This window comes from Ambystoma mexicanum, chromosome 8 (assembly GCF_040938575.1).
Source record: "Ambystoma mexicanum isolate Mex_15411 chromosome 8, UKY_AmexF1_1, whole genome shotgun sequence".
Lineage (NCBI taxonomy): Eukaryota > Metazoa > Chordata > Amphibia > Caudata > Ambystomatidae > Ambystoma > Ambystoma mexicanum.
In genome coordinates, this window is record NC_090929.1 from 57107364 (window position 1) to 57131614 (window position 24251).

Here is a 24251-nt window from a genome sequence, read left to right on the forward strand (position 1 = left end):
TAACCTATCATATCAAAATTCTTGCAGGTTGACTACTGGGTGGTTACAGAGCCAGAGACCTTTTTAAAGGCCCTCTCTTTGTTTTGGTCTCCAATCTGTAGCCAAACATGAAAGACAATCTGGGCTGTCATTAGGGGTTAAGTAATATACCTTTAACCAAATGAACACCATAATGGGCAATGGGACACTGCTCTTCTGTAACATGAATCAGGTGTGTTTTTGCATTATTGTTAGTTTGATTATGTCCTACCACATTACACACAATTCTGCAAGTCTTACACAATGATAACAGTCTCTAACCCCACCATTTAGGACCGATTCCCCCTCACTTTATTTAATACAATTTGTTTTTCAGCAAAGAATGCCTCCAGCTATTCATGATCCTATCCCAGAAGATGAGCAGCCTGGTCCACTTTCCAGCAATTCATTATCCCCATCCCAGAAGATCAGATAGCCTGGTCCACTTTCCAGCAATTAATTATACCCATCCCAGAAGATTAGATAGCCTGGTCCACTTTCCAGCAATTCATTATCCCATCCCAGAAGATGAGCAGCCTGGTCCACTTTCCAGCAATTCATTATCCCCATCCCAGAAGATGAGCAGCCTGGTCCACTTTCCAGCAATTCATTATCTCATCCCAGAAGATGAGCAGCCTGGTCCACTTTCCAGCAATTCATTATGGCATCCCAGAAGATAAGCAGCCTGGTCCACTTTCCAGTAATTCATTATCGCATCCCAGAAGATGAGCAGCTTGGTCCACTTTCCAGCAATTCATTATCCCCATCCCAGAAGATGAGCAGCCTGGTCCACTTTCCAGCAATTCATTATCCCACCCCAGAAGATGAGCAGCCTGGTCCACTTTCCAGCAATTCATTATCTCATCCCAGAAGATGAGCAGCCTGGTCCACTTTCCAGCAATTCATTATCCCCATCCCAGAAGATCAGATAGCCTGGTCCACTTTCCAGCAATTAATTATACCCATCCCAGAAGATTAGATAGCCTGGTCCACTTTCCAGCAATTCATTATCCCATCCCAGAAGATGAGCAGCCTGGTCCACTTTCCATCTTCGGGCAATGATCAACCTTTTAATCATTCTAGATTTAAGAAAGACGTAATTCATTTTGCCCCAACCCAAACAACAAACAATAATCATTCGATTGAACATCAATTTCCAATAGTGCAGATAGCTTTTCTGGCACAAGTGTCTAATCAGATCTTAATTTGGTACATTATAAAAACATAGAGTTAGGTGTGCAGACTCCCAGTGGTGACAGGGACATGCATGTACTATTCCCGGATAAAATAGGTGCATATGCTGTGGCATAAACTAGCACTGAAATAACAATTTGTGCTGAGTCAGCACACACCTGTTGCCATGTAGAACCTCAACTGCGTGCAGGCACCCCTAGCTTCCTAACTATACCATAACTTTGCACATTGTTTCCTATATGATTGTCACTTTGCGGGTCCTTTCATGTGACAGTGGTTCCTCACCCGACATGACGTTGTGCGGTCAGATCCATGAATACACTTGTGTTTGCCCGTTGCTGGCCATGCGATTCCTTTGCCTAGCCTGTCCCTCGACACACCCACATAAGTCCTTGTTCTTCCTCATTCTGCGTGGAGGTTGGGGAATATGCATGTCCGCCCCTATTTATTTCCTTGCGTAGGCCTGTCCCACACTTTGCATGAAGTCTCAGAGTGCCTGTGCAAAGTCCCCACAAGGTCCCAGAAATGCATGCGAAGTCTGTTTTATGAATCGACTAATGGAGTTTAGCGTGCTGATAAGTGCAAGTCGAGGAACCGCTGGTGACCAACTGGAAGGTTGGGCACCCTGAGCATGCTGTCATCCCGCTGGACCCCTCTGCTTCTGATTGAACTAGAAGCTCTGCGAAGATGCTTCGACCCATTGAATAGTGGGATTAACTATTCTCGCCACCTTCATCAAACCCTGCAAGTAAGCCTTCTCGGAAGTGTCCCTGGGCCAACCAGTGGCTGACCAGCTTGCACAAGACCTTTGCTCTGACACCGCCGCCGTTTCGAGGAGACCCTTGACACTTGGCACATTGCAAGCGCTGTATTCACGGCACTCTTGCACTGAATTTCATACTCTTGGCGTTCCCAGGTCTGAAATAAAGAGAGAGCGCCTGAACCCGAGTGCACACGGTTACTGTGTCGACCAGTATGAAAGAAAAAGCCACCTGATGGCTCATACTATGTTTATGCAACACTATAATCTCATCAAAGGTACTGTCCCTGGGGTGAATGCTTGCCGATTGTGGTTATTCAATGTTGTGTGTCACTACACATAATATTTGATTGATTATAAAAATAAACATAGTTTTGAGTTTTTATGGATGACTTGAACTAGTTGTTCCTACTGTATTTGTGTTTTGGAGACAGTCATGCCAGTTACGTGGATCGGGATATTAGGTACGGATACCCAAATTTATGTAATCAAAATGATGAAAAAAGTAAATTAATCAATGCCCAATGGTGGCATTTCCTTTTTTGTGTATTTTGCCTGTCTGATAGCACAGCGAGTAGAGCGCTCGCTTTGACATCTGTGCAGACCCTGCTGACGCAGGTTCAAATCCGGGCAGGGCCAAACTCAGCCTTTCATCCTTCCAAGGTCAATAAATGAGCACCACACACCGTGGGTAATAATAAGCAGCACTCAGATACCTGAGGGTTCGTAGCACTATATAAATGCTAAATTATTATTATTATTTATTTATTGTGCATTTGTAAGGTGCTTATCCAACAAGTAGATTGTGTTTCAAAGTGCCCAAATATTGTGTATATGTAGGTTACCCCAGTCACCATTGGTACAAGGGGTCAACCCTACTTTAGTAAAGGAGAAACAATCAGTGCCTGGCAGGACAGTTTTTATGGGACTGTCCTAACACATCTTAAGGGGGTCTTTCTGGAAGAAAGTGGGATTAACGCAAGTGGAGTTGCAGGGGTAGGAGGGAAGATGTAGGCCCTTACATATACTCCATCACAGGCAGCTCTGGGAGAACTCCACATTTCAATATTGGTGACCCTGACTTTTGATGAATATACAGTCACTACTGTGGCCATGACAGACTTAGGTGCAACAGGAAATGTTATTGATGGAGGGTATGCTCAGGAGTTGAAGATACCGTTGCCAGAGAAATCCATTATTGAACCAGTGCGGTCAGTGCATGGATCGTTGTTAACGTCAGGACCCATTAGCACACAGACACAGGAGGTGGGTACGAGCTGTTAATTATGAAGAGAGGATAGTGTTTGATTTAATAGCAGCTCCACAGTTTAAGATTATTCTGGGAATTCCGTGGTCGGTGAAACTTCATACTATTTCTCGCGCTCTGAAACACTTGTGTATGAGCGCGATACAAATAAAATATCAATATCAACATCAATATATAAAAAAAGGCCAGATGTATGTTTGTCCGAAGCCATCCTGACCACTTCACCTGTTATCACTGCTAGACGGAGCTGTTGCCTTACGCATACAACAATAAGACTTCAAGTTCATCTTCCAAGCAAACAAAAAGGATATTCAACAGTTTCACGGCTGGAGGGAGCTGCTGCCTTTCGCATAGCACAATATGACATCAAGTTAATCTTCCAGGCAAACAAAAGGTGTATTTTAACAATGATAACATACAAGTAGCTCCAGAAAGGCCCAAGACAGGTATACAACTTTAACAGCATACTTCAAGTAGCATACACTAAGAAAATATATACATTTTTAAAAAGAAACTTATAAACCGAAATTCATTTGATTAAGCACCATTTCTCTAACAAAATAAATTACTTTTTCTCTTCAATATACTTCTGTATTATGTAATTATTCATTGTAATATTTCTTGGTATTTATTATTATATCAATAATATTCTTCATGTATGTTTTAAACTTTATTTGACTTCAATGTACTTATGATCACATGTCTACTTCGAATCAAGCTGCACATGAATTGTATAACTCTGACATCCCTATAGTTGGGTCGAAACAATGAGGAGCAGATACAACTATTGACTGTTTGCACAATGTTGAACTTTCAACGGATTCTGTGTAAATTTGTTTGAGGTTACTACTCCTCTACATGAAAGGAGCAAACTCCTTTACACATTTTTTTTCTATGAACATAAATTATGTTAAAATGACCCACATGATATATTTTAACCAATCATATAACCTTTAACTCGGCATCAGCCTTTTAGGTACACAATACAACAAAGAAATGTATTTTAAACATAGGACATTAGGTTAGAAAATGCAATAAATATAACATGTTAAATACATCACGGATGATACAGTATATAATGAAAACACAGCCCACGTAGCAAAATAGGACAAGAAACCCTATTCTGAGATTTTACATTTGGCACACACGAACATGCCACGTTTACCTTCCTCTACCTTGCTCTACGCCAGCCATCAAAAATAAGTCATATATGTATTGGGATTAGTCTTAGCCATTCAGTGATTGCATTGCAGGGCCACATTTATTTTGTAACCAGGCTCTGTGGATGGACTTGCAGACGAAGTGAACCACATTCCGGTCTGTAGTCATCTTACAGGACCTCAGCGCTTCCATAGCTGTTCAGACGTGGTATAACCGGAACAGAGGTTTCAAATATCTAACTCGAAGGTCCTTCACATTTTCACATATCAAGAGGGAGTGTATGGTGGTTTCCATCGCACAGCCACACAATGGGCCATTAAGGCTCTCACTTCCCCCCCAATTCTTTGTGTGATCTCGTACTGGTAGGGAACCTATTTGCAAGCGTACATACAGAGCTCGGGCGGATGCTGGTTCAATTGTGTTAAGGTAACTTTCAAAACCCTGCATGTGTTTGACGTCTAGGAAGGCAGGCCCTGTTGCCACGCCTTTGGCAGACATTGCTCTGGTCAATGTATATGCCCCAGCTTGGTCTCCGAATCTCCCTCCATTGAGCGTGGATCATACCAGTAGGAAGGGAGGCCCAGCCGTACAAGCCATTCCTTTACATGGGTGAGCCAGCTGATCTTCTGGAAGCCCTTTCACGACAATACATCCTCCAGTGCATGGCGGTATATTCCCAGCTCCTGCTTGCGCCATATGGGTGGAACTAGTTGGGGTGCTTTGGGGGAGCGATGAGATAGCTTTCAAGAATGTGTTCTCTGTAACTGTTAGAGATGATGAGTCCGCGTGACACCAGCACCTCGGCCCCATACATTGCAGACACCTTAACCTGCGCCCGATACAGATTAAGAGCCAGGCCTATGCACCACTGCCATGTCTAGCGTAATAAGCCCTCAGCGCCCCACCGTTTCTTTCTGCAAAACAGTGTTAGTGTTAAAAAAACTGTTTCTCCCAGCGCCACTGCTTGAAAATCGAATCCCCAAATAGTCGTACCAATCCACCTGTTCCAGTGTTCCATCAACCAGTCTCAATTTCAAGGTCTTGGTCCCGACTTTTTTGGGGAGAAAAGACCATTGCCTTTGTTTTTGAAACATTGATCTCCAAGCCCAATATGCTGCACTCATCCTCAAATATAGCCATGGCTCGACGCAGTCCCGTCGGTGTAGAGGATAGCAGGATCACATCATCTGCAAAAGAGTACAGGGATATTTCTCTTCCGAATCTCTGGGAGTCGGTACCTCCCCGCGTCACCTTGTCAATAATGCAATTAAGGCATAAAATGATGGGTGCAAGGACACATCCCTGGGGGACCCCTCTGTCCACTCAAAATTGCTCAGTGACTTTGCCTCTAAGCCCCCAAGGGACAGCAGCCATGTTATTGCCGTATAGGAGTTGGATCGGTTGCAATACATCTTCAGGGATGCGCTTAGCCCTTAACACAGCCCAAAAAACATCTCTTGGCATACTTTCAAATGCGGCGTTTAACATCAGGTGCTCTCCTGCCCTTCTGGGCTGTTAATGCCCTTCCCACTTCTCCAGGAGTAATGGTCAATTGATTTTCACCCTTGTGCTGCATTCCATGAACCCCAACCAGGGGGGGCCTTGCTGTTACCAGTTCATCCCTGTGTGGGAGGGCATAGAGGGTCTCAAAGTCGTTTCATCACCTTGCTGCATTAATGCATTCAGGGGCGTTTACATTACCCTTGGGCTCTGGGTCCACAATCAATTTCCGAAAAACAATGTTGTCTTTGCTGTTTACACATTCCAGCATTGAGGCCCATCTATCCTGCATCTAATGGGCTTTTTTTCCTAGCCATGACTTCCTTCTAGGACCCCCTCATATGATGGAGATGCGGTTTGTCAACATCAGTGCTGCGTCTCATTTACGTGGTCAAAGCCCGCATAGCTTCACAACAGTCCTGGTCAAACCAGGTTCCTGGCCTCTTCCGCCCCTTTCTAGAGTTAAAAGACGCCGCGCTCTTCCATAATACTGACACAACTCATGCATTTACGGCTAGAGGGTGTGTGTGGATCACAGATTAATTCAATCAGCTCGATCACTTTGCCATACAATGATGGGGCCAGATCCTCTGGGTCAATGTTCGCCCACTTGACAGATCGTCTGGCTTGGCCATGCATGGATATATCCACCGTTCTGTCGGCCATTTCGGGGAGATGAAACATAAGGTTTTTTTAATTGGAGGAGGATTGGTCTGTGGTCACTATCCGGACGTTCCAGGACCTCAAATCCTTCCACTCAGTGTCAGTCCAAGCCTGAACCCGAGGCATAGTCTATCCTTGAGTGGCCATTCTTTGCATAAGAGGTGTGCTTTGCTGGATGATCCGCAGCAAACCGGCCATTACAACACCTTAGACCAATGTCATGCAACCTCCTTGTGGTCTCCAGGGACTCTGCCCATGCTCTCGCTGGCGGGTTGGCTATCACATAGGGAATTTCCCAGCTCTCATTCTGGTCATCCCACAGGCCAGCCAGTACTTTGGCCCGTTTCAATTGGGTATTAAAATCCCCCACGGCTAGGATGCAATTTTCCCCTTTAGCGATGAAACCAGTCCGATCGATGTTACCGCAAAGTGTCATCACAGCGTTACTGTTTGATTTATCCTTTTATCTATTAAAGGCAGTAAACAGGAGAGCCCCACCCCAGTTGGGTATCACCATTTCCTCTAAAAGCAAATCTGAAGAATGTGTGGTTATCTGTTTGTCCTCCCAAATGAGTGCGGTCCTTATTCCCGCGACCAAGCCCCCAGATGGTCTCCCTCTTGGGCCCTTTTTTGACTTGGTTTCGTAAATCTCATATCCCTGGATCACCACTTCCTCCACCACCCATGTCTCTTGGAAGATAACTATGTCATGGAGCTGCAGGAATGTGACCCACTCGGTATCGTTAAGGTATTTGGCAAGACCTGCTATGTTTGTTCCATGACAATATTTGTAGTGAATGTGGGCATGCGATCTTTGACACTGCAGGCTTCCTTATAAGTCAGTCAACATCCTCTAAGTTTCCGGCCATTTCCGGGATACCATACCCAGGGTTCCTAGGAGGGGGGACCTGAATGCGCCCACAAACCCACTCTCCCCTTGACACGTCTTTACCAACATTACCGCCCACCATTTGTGTTTCCCAGTTCTGGGCCCCAGGGATTAAAGCTTTAATGGTGATGTTACAGCCCTTGGGGGGATAGGTCTGAGTCTCGGTCCCGAATAGCCCTGTAACTAACCATTCTTCACTCAGGAAAACCTGAGTGCAGTCTTTCCCTTCTCTACATTGGCTGATTATTATGAAGTCTATACAAAATCCCACAGAACAGCTTCCTTCCTTTCCGCCCTAGGTTAGGTATCGGGCACCCCTTGACATAATTATCTCTACCACTTTAACATGAATTTGGGCAGATCACCATGGATTTTCCAAAATATACATATTTTATATTTATAAATCACTTAAAAGTACAGTACATCTACTTAAAAAACAAAATATTCACAATTCATTCTTTCAAAGCTGATATTCAAAATATATACATTAATCAATGAAACCAAAATGACAGGGGAGAAAAGAACCTATGTTGTTTTCTACTTTGTCTAACCAGCGAGCCACTAAATGGCTCTTCTTGTCCCCTAAACAATGAAACCTCCCTAATTCAGGAGGACAAAACAATGTGCCAACACTTAACATGTGTTTCTAGTACCAATTTTCAATTGTTCACAATGCAATCAAACTAATACAGATCACATCCCTTATTGGTGCTGTCTTCAGGGCACTTATTCTTTTTGTCACGTGTTCATATTCAACGTGTGGCATCACAGAGAATTGTAGTGTTCCAAACAATCCTTCATTACTGTCCTTGAAGATGGAGGGGTATTTTCTTATGACGTGTACTGATTCAGAATGACCTGCTCTATGCAAGGCTGTTTTATATTGCGGACCCGCTGTTTAATGCGGCTGTTGATAGGTTCCTGCCCCTCGGAAGGAATCACAACAAACAGAGGTCGATATACAGGTCTGTGGAGCATTCAGCGTTTTTCGGGGGAACTGGAACGCTTCCAAAAAGTGACTGCACGGGAACCATGGAAAAAAAGTGCACAAATTCACCGGTTTAACAGTGGACTAGCAACAGCCGCATTAAACAGCGGGTCCGCAATATAAAACCGCCTTAAGCATTATTTAGCATTTATATAGCGCTACGAACCCTCAGGTATCTGAGCGCTGCTTATTATTGCCCACTGTGTGTGGTGCTCATTTATCGACCTCGGAAGGATGAGTTTGGCCCTGCCAAGATTCGATCCTGCTTCAGCAGGCTCTGCACAGATGTCAAAACGACTGCTCTACTCGCTGTGCTTTCGGACCTGCTTGCATCGACCAGGTCATTCTGAATGAGTACACGTCATAAGAAAATACCACTCCCTCTTCAACGAAGGAGAAACCAACATAGGTTTGTTTCTCCCCTGTCATTTTGGTTTCATTGTTTAATGTATATGTTTTGAATATCGGTTTTGAAAGAATACATTGTGAATATGTTGTTGTTTTTTAAGTAGATGTACTGTACTTTTAAGTGTTTTTTATAAATATTAAAATATGTATATTTTTGGAAAATCCATGGTGATCTGACCAAATTCATGCTAAAGTTGTAGAGATAATTATGTCAGGGGGTGCCCGATAACTAACCTAGGACGGAAAGGAAGGGAGCTGTTCTGTGGGATTTTGTATACATTGTATTTATTAGTTCTTACCCACACAGCCCCTAAAAAGAGGACACTGGAGCTCTAGATAGCTGGTGATTATTTTGCAGTGCACAATATCCCTGCAAACCACCAAGGTACACCCTCTGTTAATACGCACCCAGTGAATGACTTTATTAACAAGCGTTTTGTGGTTTCCAAAGCCCCCTTTTGCTAGCTCGGACACATTGGCCAAAACCACAAAGGGATTACCCTGGTCAGGAGGACGAAGTCTGCCAGAGCCTGCCGCCTGGGGTAACTGGTTGAGTTTCTCCTCTGGTAATGTGATATGCTTTAGAGCCACAAGGGCTGGATGGGGCATTCTTGGTGTTAGCTAGGGCAGTTTTGTGGGGTCAATTTTAACGCTGGCCCACCAATCCCCCCTATTAGCATGGGTTTGGATGACCTCTAATAGCAGTGTTGCACAACCAGCGCCCTCGCCATATCCATGTGTATGAACCTGTATGGGACAATGGGAGTGGGTTTTCCTTGGGCTTATCTTTCTTCAAACTCACACCCTGGACTTTGACCTCCCCGGTGTCAAGATTATGCAGATGTGTTTGACAAGAAGAAGGCAGAGACACTTCCTCCTCATAGGCTATATTATTCTGCCTTTGAGTTAGCGCCACACACCATATTGCCTTGTAGTCGCATGTATGCATTGATGGAGGCAGAAAATGTGCATCTACGCGAGTACTTAGATCAAATGCTTGAGATTGGGTTTATCAGGCCCTCTCAGTCACTGGTTTCATCTCCTTTGTTTTCATTCCCAAAAAGGAGGAAACACTGCAAACGTGCATAGATTATAGAGAAGTGACCAAGGCTACAGTGAAGAACAGGTTCCCCTTGCCCTAAAGTTCAGTATTACTAGATCAGCTATAGCCAGCACAGGTGTTTACCACAGTAGACTTTAGGGGTGCAAAACATTTGGTGAGGGTAGAGGAGGGAGATGAATGGAAGACAACATTCAGACCTAAATGAGGTTTTTTGAATGCTTGGTGATGCCTTGCGAGCTGGGTAACATGCTTGCAGCATTTCAGTTTTTCATGCAAGAGGTGTTGCAAGGGTTTGTGGGTGTATTTGTTGTTGTCTACATAGATGACATTTTGACATATTCTGAATTGAAGGGAGTGAATAGAGAGCATGTGAGACGGGTACTGCAGCAGCTCTGAGAAAATCAGCTGTATGTCAAATTGAAGACATGTGTGTTTTAGATAACTACAGTGGTCGTTTTGGGGTATGTGTTGACACCTGATGGGATTGTGAAGGTTCCTGTTAAGGTGAAAGAAGTGGTGGAGTGGCCAGCACCTAAAAAGGTGAAGGATGTGCAACCCTTTTTGGGATTTGCCCATTTCTATCGCAGCTTTACTCTGAATTTCTCAGACACTGTGGCTCAAATGACAAGGTTGTTGAGAGAAGGGGTTAATTTTGAGTGGGATGTTCAAGCAGTAGAGGCGTGTGAGGCATTGAAATGGGCATTTACCACTATGCCGATATTGAGCCATCCAGATATGACTAAACTATTTCAGGTGGAAAGAAGATGCATCTGGTGATGCGGTTGGGGCTATATTGTCTCAACATGATGAGGAAGGTATGATGCATCTTGTGGCTTATTTCTCATCGAAATTGACCTCAGCAAACACAATTATGCAGTGGCAAACAGAGTATGGTTGGCAATCAAGGCAGCAGTGGGGGAGTGGAGACATTATCTTCTGGGTGAGAGACATGCCATTACTATTTTCATGGATCATAAGGATGTAAAATATTTGAAAACCACGAAAACATTGAGTGAGAGGCAATTGCATTGGGCACAGTATTTTGCTGGGTTCAATTACATCATTACATACCATCCAGGAAAGAATAATGGTAAAGCTGATGCATTGTCTAGATACCAGAAGGAGGAACACGTGGAGAGAGATACAATCTATCATACCGCCCAAGCGAGTAGTAGGTGGGTTCGAGGATGGGTTAACAACAACAATATTATGGTCTCTGACTGCGTAAAAACGCTAGGTGTTTTTATGGATTCTCATCTCTCTTTCAAAAAGCACGCTTTCTATCTTAAATCTACATGTGCCTTCTTCTCTAACCTTCTCTGGCAAATTTGCCCTTATCTAACCAAGCCCAACTTGGCCATAATAGCTGGCGCTATTGTAAATTCTAAACTCGATTATTGTAACAGACTGCGGATGGGCACTTCAAAATCGAACATAAGAAAATTGCAAACCATCCATTATGGAGCTGTTAGAGCGGTAAATGGCCTAGGTAAAGATTTGAAAATCTCGGTGGAGAGGAGGAATATTCACTGGCTTTCAGTTGGTCAAAGAATTACATTTACAAGTGCTGTAATAGTTTTGAAATGCCTATCTGGTACAGCACCCAAATATCTCTCAGATAAAATACAGAAAGCACCTCTTAGGAGAAACCTGCGATCCAACAATAATCAGGATTTACTTCAACCTCGTCAACTCCTAAAAGGAGTTGGCAGTATCAATTTTAGCTTCTGGGCCCCCATGATTTGGAATTCACTGCCTCTGGCTATAAAAAACTGTGGATCCATTAGCACTTTAAAAAGCAGCTCATGACTTGGTTGTTTGATGATGGTACTGAGTAATCTCTTTTTACTTCATGCTCGTGTTTCCTGATTATCCGTCTGCTTGCTCTTTATGATTTTATGGTCTGTTTTTGTCCTTGTGAGTGCTCTGAGGCCCTTGGGCAATTTAGCGCCATATAAAAACCAATATTAATAGATAGATAGATAGATAGATAGATAGATAGATAGATAGATAGATAGATAGATAGATAGTTGACAGAAATCAGATGGAGTATCACTCAGGGGAAGAAAGAGGATTGGTGTACACAAGATCCAAGTATATATATATTTGGGAGAGTTTGGCATGTCAAGGAACCCAGATATGTGTTCCTGTGGAGGAATTGCAAAGACAGATTATGGAATGGTTCCATGAGGGTCCTCTAGCAGGACCTCCGGTGATTTGTAAAATCATACAGCAGATACAAAGATACTTTTGGTGGCCACAGTAGTCACAAATGGTACACCAATAGGTAGGGGAAGTGTGAGGTATGTGCACAAAATAAAGCATTGCGTCAAACTCAGGTGGGGCTGCTTGAACCACTACCATCCCTGACTAAGCCATGGGAGGACATTTCCGTGGACCTTGTGATGGAATTGCCCAAGTTTAGGGGCTATGATACCATTTGGGTGGTGGTGGATTACCTGACAAAAATGGATCACTTTGTGCCGTGTAAGGGAGTTCCGATGTCAGGGCATTTTAGCATAGTTATTTGCTCAAAATAAAAGTGGTCAGTTGTATGGTTTACCATCTTTGGTGGTCTTGGACAAGGGGCCTCAATTTACTTCAAACTTTTGAAAAGCCTTCTGCAACTAATTGGGTATTTATATTAAATTGTCCACAACTTATCACCTGCAGACATACGGGCAGACAGAGCGGGTTAATCAATGCATCAGTATTTGCGTTGTTTGGTGGCTCAACAGGAAAGTAGTTGTCTGGTGGCTTTGTGACTAATGAGTGGTGTTAAAACAACTCTGATCATGCTTTGTTGTAAATGTAACTGTTCTGTTGTTTATATGGCTATCATCCGTGAGTGTTGCCGGATAAATTGGCAGTATTGTCTACAGTACAAGCAGTACAAGACCAAATTCAAGAGATTCAATTGGGTTGGTAGAAGGCTCATCAAAATTTGAAGAGAGCTAAAGAGGTGTATAAGTAATATGCTGATGTGAAGAGACAACCCCCCACCCTCCAGTATATAAGGTGGGTGATAAAGTGTGGCTATTATCTAAACATTTGAGATTGAAGAGGGCCTGAAAATTACAGTCAAAGTTTGTGGGGCCATTTGATGTGGTAGAAGTGTTAAACCCTAATGTGATGTGGTTGCAGTTAATGAAGGGTATGAAAATACACCCAGTATTTCATATTTCTATACTAAAACCAGTAGCTGCAGAGGTTAGGACGCAAGAGTCACCAGCATGTGACAGCAAGGAACAAAATGAGTACAAAGCAAAGCGTATCTTGGATTCTGAATGGCAGGGGAGGATATTGTGATACTATGTGGATTGGGAGGGTTATGGGCCAGAGGATAGATCATGGGAACCAGCGGTAAATGTGTGTGTGCCATTGAACGTGAAGCTGTTCCATCGATGGTGTCCAGAGCATACAGGACCTCTGCCTGAGAGTGGAGGTACTTTCAGGAAATGGGGCATGAGAGCCTGTGCCAGAGTGGTGTGGAGCAGGGGGAGGCTGAAACTCCGGCACAAGACTCCATTTCCCAGCTGCTACAGGGGAAAGGGCTTTCACAGCACGCATGGCAGAGATGAAACGCAGGGGCATGCTTTCACATGTGCTTGTGATTAGCACCAGAAGCACGTGCACCTCGCGTGTGTGTTTCCATTGTCCTTGGATTACCAGCTCGGAGCATGCCGGATCGGCGTGAGAATTTAGGAGGTGCTGCTAGGCAGTGGCAGTGCAGCCGGTGCCCTGGGCCACAGCAGTGAAGCGTGGAGCTTACTGCCAAGTTTGGAGGAACGCTGGAGGTGAAGTAGTTGTGTCTGATGCTGTTAGACCACGACGGTAAGGGAATCCGGCGAATTGGATGCCTGCTGCTCCATGCCTTTGAACCCATTTGCGGGCTCAGGGGCCTCAGATAAGTGCTCGTTAGTGTTGTAGGAGCAGTGTTTTTGATTTATTTCTGGGGCAAGGTGTTACAGCCTTTTTTGTTTTCAGTGTGGCATGATCTGAACTGCTATGGACTTTTCCTGTCATCAGTCATGCGAGGAGTGTGCAACTGAATATAGGGTTACATGTGGAACTGACTAAAATGAGAACCTGTGAGTTAGGCATGAATATGTGCATTCAGGAATGATGTGCAGGGTGTTGGAGTATGTTCAGTGTCAGGAGGATGTTCAGTGCCAAATGGAAGCATGCAGTAATACATGGATACATGTTAGGATTTGTGTTCTTCTGGGCAAATGACAAGTATTGCGTTCACCATGAGTACATGACAAGGCAAAGTGTAATAGAAGGGCACATGACAGGTGCCGGTGTTTAGTGGCAGGAGCCGTGTATTATAAGGTGTAGGAGGGTGCATTAAGAGTGGAGTTCTGGAAAAGCGTGAGATTGCAGGAGACGCGTGTGTGCACTTTCACTTTTCCGACTTCCCATCCATTACCTCTTCCTAAACCTCTTTCTGGTCACCCTAATTCCCCGTACCTATCCACAACCTCTTCCTAACCATCTTCCCTCCGCTGGTTGCCTTAGGGGGGCCTGTGTATCAATGTGGGCATCTCTAACCGACCAAGGTGGGAGGGCTGTGTACATGTGGCTTCCGTGGTTAGGTTGAGGGTGTGGATAGCACCATTGACAGGTTGTCCCTGGGGATTTGGCCATAAAGTGACTCTGCTGTGCTTTTAAGAATAATTTAAGTGATTTTCAAAACATCATTTTATTTTTCATTTGTTAATGGCGTAGGTTGCAATCCCACCACGTAGAAAGGCCTTTAAGGAATCCCAGTCCCAATAGCACCGGTCTAGTCCTTGTTAATCATTGTCAACTCATAAATGCCTTTCCTCTTGAGATGTAACATCATTCAAGAGACTCTCATCCAGGGACCATTTGTGCAACAGTTTGTACCTGGACATAGAGGGAGAGAAACATGTAATGGTGAATGGTCAGACATGGTAATACCACAACAATTAAAATTACAGGGCTGATTCCAATATCAGTTCAGGTTGTGAAAATTGATCACACATAAGCAAACAATTTGAAAGCCAATAAGAGCCATTTTGAGTCTCTTCTGGACCACTAGCTCCTCTCGTGCCTTAGTGACCGCCAGGTCCTTGGTTTTCTATCAATGACACCATCCTCCAATCGATTCATGGCAAGTTAATATCACTGCAGACACACTGCACAGGACCATCCGGACACTTCCATTGCTAGATACTGGAAACTGGAATCATCTACGTTTGGGGCATACATTGAACCAATGGTAAAGTAGAAGACCCCATGCATTAACCATCTTCCACAGCCACCAACTGGCTTTCTTTAAAACATCTTTATAGATGAGCTCACGATTAGACTAGCTGCCCAGGGAAGCTTCTCTGGGTCTGTTATCTTCAGTGCAGTTTAATTCAAAGTATATGGCTTTTTTGCAGTTTCCCTTTTTGCATTGGTAACAATCTCCCCAGATGCAAATTGGTCAATATGTTGATTCTCAATTTATAATAATGACATTATTTTTTCTTCTTCCTTTTAATAAACAATATTAATAACAGCTTTTATTACAGAGTGTAGAAGAGGAGGACTTTAACCCGGATCAGTATGAAAACAGATATTATTAATGTTACTAATAATTATGATCAAAATAATCATGTTATGAATACTATGAATAATATGCATAATAATTATGATAGTATTAGCATTATGATTATGAGTATTTTAAATAGTAATAGCAATAATATAATACCTGTTTTTATACAGTGCTTCAAATTGGAATCCTCCCACTTTTAAGATGTTTAATACTAGCACTTATTAATGCCCACTTTGATGGTCAATTATGAGCCCCAGTAAGATGTAGCGCTGAGTTGGCCTTGTCAGGATTCGAGCTTGTGCAATACAGACTCTATACTCCATGTTCCCATCTGCCCGGACATGTCAGATATATCCACAGCACGCTCACACGCAATGCACACGTGTTAATAATAACAGTTCTTTGCAAACGCTGCTTTATCCTGCGTTAGCCGAAGGAAGGGTTGCCATGCTGCCCTACGACACGCTACAGTACGATAGGTTTCTCCACCACACACTGTGCCACACTGCAGTGTGTGTCATGGCGTGATACACGTTGCTGTGTCATGCTTCTGTCTTGTCTGCTGTTATGCTTTGCCACAATATGCATTACTGTGCTTTGTGGACGTAACTACTGCTGCTCTGTGCAATGTTAGCAAACCTGCCATATTATGGCTCGTGTGGGGCTTCTATGACTTACTTCCAACAGTCTGCACTAACCACAATCGCCTGCATTCATGACTTCACCCAACTTTCACCACAATGATGAAGCATTCACTTACGACTCACCTGTCCCTGACACCTACCACTGACTTCTTCCGCCTCACCATCCCACCTTGTGTTACCTGCACACAGGGGTGTTGCTAGGTCTGGAAAAGATCTGAGGCTAGGCTAAATTTGGGACTGTAAGGACTGGGGGCTAGCTAGCCTTTTTGAGCTTCTATCCAGGGCTACAACCAAAAGACCCGGGGCTATAGCCCCCTCAGCTCCCCCCTAGCAATGCCTCTGCCTGCACGTAGGCACCAGGCTCCAGCCCATTGATTTTCAGCACCTAGTAAAAACGTTCGAACACACCACATACGCTCTTCCACAAGCAACAGTAACTCCCAACTAGGGCTTGGTAAAATTGTGAAGTTCCATTCTGCCGGCCATGGAAGCAGAATCTGAAAAGACTTTGATCAGTTTCACTGAAATCCACCTTTCCACAACCCCTGCACATCGAAAAGAGAGGAGCAAAGTTTATTGTGTCATCTCGTGAAACGGGCCATGTGAAGTTTCTTGTGCCAATGCGCAAACCTAGCACAAATTTAAAAGAGTGCCACAAAGTTGCTTGTGCTGCTGCGTGAACCTAGTACGAATTAAAAAGTGTGGCACAAATTTTCAGGCAGCTTGGTGAATCTAGTGCGAATCAAACAAAATGTTTCTTGTGCCCTTTCTTGTGCCATTGCGCAAACCTACCACATCTTGTGACCGAAACGAGCCGTGTGAAGTTTCTTGTGCCACTGCACAAACCCAGCATGAATTTAAAAGAGTGGCACAAGGTTTCTTGTGCTGCTGCGTAATCCTAGTACGAATAGAAAAGAGTGGCACAAGGTTTCTTGTGCTGCTGCGTGGTCCTAGTACGAATAGAAAAGAGTGGCACAAGTTTTCTTGTGCTGCTGCGTAATCCTAGTACGAATAGAAAAGAGTGGCACAAGTTTTCTTGTGCTGCTGCGTGGTCCTAGAATAGAAAAGAGTGGCACAAGTTTTCTTGTGCTGCTGCGTGGTCCTAGTACGAATAGAAAAGAGTGGCACAAGGTTTCTTGTGCTGCTGCGTAATCCTAGTACGAATAGAAAAGAGTGGCACAAGGTTTCTTGTGCTGCTGCGTGGTCCTAGTGCGGATAGAAAAGAGTGGCACAAGTTTTCTTGTGCTGCTGCGTGGGCCCAGTGCGAATAGAAAAGAGTGGCACAAGGTTTCTTGTGCTGCTGCGTGGTCCCAGTGCGAATAGAAAAGAATGGCACAAGGTTTCTTGTGCTGCTGCGTGGTCCCAGTGCGAATAGAAAAGAGTGGCACAAGGTTTCTTGTGCTGCTGCGTGGTCCCAGTGCGAATAGAAAGAGGTGGCACAAGGTTTCTTGTGCTGCTGCGTGGTCCCAGTACGAATAGAAAAGAGTGGCACAAGGTTTCTTGTGCTGCTGCGTGGTCCCAGTACGAATAGAAAAGAGTGGCACAAGTTTTCATGTGCTGCTGCGTGGTCCCAGTACGAATAGAAAAGAGTGGCACAAGGTTTCTTGTGCAGCTGCGTGGTCCCAGTACGAATAGAAAAGAGTGGCACAAGGTTTCTTATGCTGCTGCGTGGTCCTAGTACGAATAGAAAAGAGTGGCACCAGGTTTTTCATGCGGCTGTGTGAACCTAGTATGCATCGAACAAACAGTTCCTCGTGCCGCTGCATGAAACAAGCACAAATTGCAAAGAGCGATATGAAGTTTCTCATGCCGCTGTGGAAACTTTTCACAAATCAAAAATTAAAATGTGAAACATTTCTCGTGCCGCTGTGCAAACCTACCATGAATCGAACAAAAATACTGCACAAAGTTTCACATGCTGCTGCACGAAACTAGCATGGATCGTGGAAAAGTGTGTGAAGTTTCTCGTGCTACTGCACACAACTACCAAGGATCAAAGAGGACCCACCTACGGATTCTTGCACCGCTGCACGTAACTAGTACAGATTAAAAAAAAGACGTGTACAAAGTTTCTCCTGTCACCAACCTAGCACAGATCGGTAAAAGACCTGGATGAAGTTCTCATGGCGCTGCATGAACCGATCACAAATTGAAAAACCACCCAAGGTTTCTTGTACCACTGCACAAAACTAGCACGGATTGAAAAATACCTGAGCAAAGTTTCTCATGACGCGTCACTAAACTAAAATGGGAATGAAACACCAGGCACCGCACGAACCCGGGAGGAATTACGGTGGCGGTGGAAAAGTAATGCTGAATTTGCAGATTGGGGCAGAAGCGGAATCCGGTGTATATACTGCACTATGTGCTTCAACCGGTGAAAGGTTCGCTCACTTCTACTCCCAACCTGACTCACGAAGCTAGTCAGACAGTACACGCTGCCTCGACTTACCACTCACGATGAACCCAGCTCTTTTCTTGCAGGACCTGCAAATGGCATAAGCCGCACTACACCAAGACGCAGTGGCATAACATATGCGAGATTCTAGTGGGCACAGCGTGTCAGAGTGTTTTGCCCTCGATCGTACCATGGATTCAAGAAGGAAATTTGGTACTAGCGTCTGGGCAGATATGTTACGTAATCTAGATGACGTCAGCGCGCAGACCCACCAGGCTGTGGACGCTGCAGTAGAAGGCATGCAATAGTCCTGGTTCTACCGGAAAGAGGCTAGCAACCTCTTAGTAGCAGTATATTGACTGCTCAGACGTGTGTGCTCATCTTCTGGCAGTGAGTCGGTTTCTAAGGACTCACTGCTTGTGTCGCAGGTTAGGGAACTTGGTGCATGAAGGTAAGTGAGGTCTGCTCAAGATTATTCAATGGTGTCAAGTACTGGAGTCTGCCAAAAAGCAACAGATAATACAACAATAACAATTAAAAGGATGTATAACGTGGCTAAAAACGATTGGAATACATAAACCTATTCAAAATAAGATCGATAAAACATTAAACAGGCAGTAGTGAAAATCTGCAAATTCAAAAATGTCATAAAATATCACAATGAAGAAATGGCCAACATTTGCAACCAAAGCAGGGGCTAATTAAGAGGCAATCATTTCACACCGATTTTACTTTGATTTACCCATGCCCTGTGGGTATGTTTGGATTCACAATGTGTTGTTGTCAGGTTACAAAGGCTCAGGGCACCCTCTACACGAAGGATTCCAGGTCATATGAAAAGGCACAACAAGCATTTATCTCGTAGCCTTTGTAGCCTTTGTAGCCTTCTTAGAAAAACAGGAAGTGGGTTGCAGATTCTTCGATTGCCCACAGACTGGGCATGCTTTACCCCTTCACCCTTGCCCATTCAGCGTGAAAGATGCCACCTTTAGAGTGTTGAAACAAAACTGTATACATAAACACGGGGCGTATCACAGACTGAACACGTCCAAATAGAGCTCATACCCAAACTTGTAAATAATGCGACCCCGTGCTGAGAATGGTGCATTCCTCTACCAGCCAATGACAAGAACAAATGACACTTACAGATTTAATCTGCCGCCTCAGAGCACAAGTCATCAATTCGGAGGACCCCCAATACTGGTCCATGTTCAATTTTGACATTTCGGTTTTTACAAATTAGAACCACGGGAGGGATTTGTCCCCTGCCAGAGACAGGACGTGCACCATTGCATTTTTATAAATGACCAGATCTGGCACAGTCCACATCCATTCCCAATCAGTCCAGGATCACATGCCGGATACATGCTAGCACTAAGTGAGGAGCTAGATAACATCACAGTCCACATCCATTCCCAATCAGTCCAGGATCACATGCCAGATACATGCTACCACTAAGTGAGGAGCAAGATAACATCACAGTCCACATCCATACCCAATCAGTCCAGGATCACATGCCAGATACATGCTAGCACTAAGTGAGGAGCTAGATAACATCACAGTCCACATCCATTCCCAATCAGTCCAGGATCACATGCCAGATACATGCTAGCACTAAGTGAGGAGCTAGATAACATCACAGTCCACATCCATACCCAATCAGTCCAGGATCACATGCCAGATACATGCTAGCACTAAGTGAGGAGCTAGATAACATCACAGTCCACATCCATTCCCAATCAGTCCAGGATCACATGCCAGATACATGCTAGCACTAAGTGAGGAGCTAGATAACATCACAGTCCACATCCATTCCCAATCAGTCCAGGATCACATGCCAGATACATGCTAGCACTAAGTGAGGAGCTAGATAACATCACAGTCCACATCCATTCCCAATCAGTCCAGGATCACATGCCAGATACATGCTACCACTAAGTGAGGAGCTAGATAACATCACAGTCCACATCCATACCCAATCAGTCCAGGATCACATGTCAGATACATGCTACCACTAAGTGAGGAGCAAGATAACATCACAGTCCACATCCATACCCAATCAGTCCAGGATCACATGCCAGATACATGCTAGCACTAAGTGAGGAGCTAGATAACATCACAGTCCACATCCATTCCCAATCAGTCCAGGATCACATGCCAGATACATGCTACCACTAAGTGAGGAGCTAGATAACAAGTACATGTTTAAATAATGTCATTTGAACAGTGGCCAAAAGTTTCACTACTACATGGCCCCACAGCTCAGTGCCACGCAGTGAGGTGGCTGCTACATGGCCCCATAGCTCAGCGCCATGCAGTGATGTGGCTGCTACATGGCCCCATAGCTCAGCACCACACAATGACGTGGCTGCTACATGGCCCCATAGCTCAGCGCCACGCAGTGACGTGGCTGCTACATGGCCCCATAGCTCAACACCACACAGTGACATGGCTGCTACATGGCCCCATAGCTCAGCGCCACGCAGTGAGGTGGCTGCTACATGGCCCCATAGCTCAGCACCACACAATGACGTGGCTGCTACATGGCCCCATAGCTCAGCGCCACGCAGTGACGTGGCTGCTACATGGCCCCATAGCTCAACACCACACAGTGACATGGCTGCTACATGGCCACATAGCTCAGCGCCACGCAGTGACGTGGCTGCTACATGGCCCCATAGCTCAACACCACACAGTGACATGGCTGCTACATGGCCCCATAGCTCAACACCACACAGTGACATGGCTGCTACATGGCCCCATAGCTCAGCGCCACGCAGTGAGGTGGCTGCTACATGGCCCCATAGCTCAGCGCCACGCAGTGACGTGGCTGCTACATGGCCCCATAGCTCAACACCACACAGTGACATGGCTGCTACATGGCCACATAGCTCAGCGCCACGCAGTGATGTGGCTGCTACGTGGCCCCATAGCTCAGCATCACGCAGTGACGGGGCTGCTACATGGCCCCATAGCTCCTCGCCACGCAGTGACGCAGACGCTTCGTGGCCCCATAGATCGGCGTCATGCAGTGAAGCGGCTGCTACATTGCCCCATAGCTCAGCGCCACACAGTGATGCGGCAACTGCCTGCATCTGATGTTATTTCAGGGCTGGGCTAATAGCACCACTATGATATGATATGATATGATATGATATGATATGATATGATATGGCATTTGTAACGCGCCTATACACAAGTGTTTCAAGGCGCGATGAGGCAAGGGAGGGTGAACAGAGGGAAGACGGACAACGATCCTTCTAGGCCAAGTGTCATTCAGATCGCGCAAGTGCCTGGGAGGGGGAAGTGGGAAAGTGCAGGGGAGGGGGACAGTGAAGTACATGGGATAAATAAATAACAATACGTAAATAAGTACGGCCAGCAGGTGGCAAGTGCAAGGGTAAGTGCAGACAACGGGTGTCGAGTGCTGGTAGTCGGACCAGTCGGGATACAGAAACAGTCCCAAAGTGCGGGGTTTGCCTTGAAGGCAGTGCAGGTGTGCAACTGGCAGGGGAGGGCACCTGGGTATATAACAGAATGCGACCCGGTAACCAGTGCAGTGTCAGATTCGGTCAGGAAGTTAGCAGGGGAGGGAAGGAGACAAGGCAGAAGCAAAGAGAAAGGTTTTGAGGTGTCTCCGGAACCGGGGATGATTCTCCCCGAGTTTCATGGAGGCAGAGAGGCTGTTCCACAGGGAGGCCACAGCAGAGGAAAGAGATCTACGCCCAACTCGTTGTTTGGAGAACAGACTGACCCTGAGGGAGTTGGAGGCAGATGGATGAAGAGCTCGAGAAGGAAGATATTTAGGAAGAGAGAGTTGAAGGTATTGAGGCCCAGACTCCAGAAGGCCTTGTGGACAATGCAGAGGGCTTTGAACTTAATCCTCACAGCCACTGGGAGCCAGTGCAGAGATTTCAGGCCTGGAGAGATACGATCCCTGGGCTTGAGGCCAAGGACAAGTCTTGCAGTCCTGTTTTGGATGAGTTGTAGACGGCGGGGAGTAGAGGCAGGCAGATTTAGAAAGAGGCTGTTGCAGTAGTCCGGCCTAGAGAGAACCAGAGCTCTGGAGACAGTGAGCATCTGGGGGAAGAAGAGGAAAGGAAGAATACCTCTGAGGAGGTTCAGCTCCTAGTGTCACTTCTTACAGACGTCAGAGATGTGAGGAGAGAAGGAGAGTGTGGAGTCAAAGATAACCCCAAGGTTTTTAGCCTCACAGGTAGGAGCAGGAGGAGAGCAAAAAGAAGGAGGGAGCGGGTGTGCCATTGAGGATAATCTCAGTCTTACTGGCATTTAGGCAGAGATCATTGGCGGCACACCACTCCTGGATGGCGGGCAGGCAGTCAGAGATGAGAGAGGGTGAAGAGGTGGCTGAGGGTAGCCTGAAGATGAGCTGGGTGTCATCCACTTAGCACTGGAAGTTGGGGCAGGGTGCGGCAATGTGGTGGGCAAGAAGAGCCAGGTATTGGTTGAACAGCTAGGGAGAGAGGTTAGACCCCTGCGGAACACCACAGGTAGAGATAGACAGAGATGAGAGGAAGGACCCAAGTTGAACCTGGGAGGGTCGGTCAGACAGGAAAGAAGTCAGCCATGCCAAGGCCTGACCGGTGATATCCAGGTTATCACAGAGACGGTTGAGCAGGATGTCATGGTTGACAGTGTCAAAGGCAGAAGAGAGATCAAGCAGGACGAGGACGCAAGGGGTGTTATAGTCATGATTGGAGAGCAGGTCTTCACAGACCTTCAGGAGAGCAGTTTCCATGCTTCTGGCAGCTCTGGAGCCAGACGGATAGTCATGAAGAAAACCAACAGATTTAGTGTGAAGATTAAGCTGGGAGATGGCCAGCTTTTCCAGGAGTTTGCCCAGAAAGGGAGTGATTGAGATTGGGCGATAGTTAGCCGGGCAGGAGGGGTCGGCAGAGGGTTTCTTGAGAAGAGGGTGCACAAGGGAGTGATTCAAGGGGGAAGGGAAGACTCCAGTGCCAAAGGAGTGGTTGAAAAAGTCAGCCTGGGCAGGAGCCAGGGAGTCAGTGTGGTCTTTAATGGTTTTGGAGGAACAGGGATGAACCTGTTTTGACGAGACTTCCATAGATCGAAATTGTCTAGAAACCGCGTCTGATGAGAACAGGGGAAAGGCAGAGAAGGTGGGAAGGGAGGTGGGCGAAGACGGGCCAGAGGAAGAGCAGGGAGTAAGGGGAGAGGAGGAGAGTGAGGACAGGATGTCCTGAGTTTTAGAGATGAAATGAGAAGCCAGTGCCGTGCAGAGGGCCTGGGAGGGGACAGGAGAGGTAGAGACTGCAGCAGGATTGGCCAGTTCCTTGCAGATTTTAAAGAGTTCAACCGAGTTGGTAGATGCGGCAGACACGCGGGCTTGGATGTGAGCTCTCTTCTTGGTGCGGACAGAGAGCCGCTATAGGCGGCAGGCCAGTTTGTCAGAGGACGTACATGAAGGGCGCCATTTCCTCTCAGCCACCCTGCACTTGCGTTTAAGGGTGAAGAGGTCTGAATCAAACCTGTAGTTGCACTTAGCTTTGGGCTTCAGGCGGATCCTCATGACAGGGGCAAGAACATCTAGACTTTCGGAGATAGCGTAGTGGAGAATGGAAAGGGCTGCATCAGGGTGTGAGTCAGCCAAAGGGGGAGGGAGGAAGAGAAAGCGGTGGCAGAAGCCTCAACTGACACGCGCTTCATGGGTCGGATGACCAAGAAGGTGGGTGGCAGTGCTGGAGATG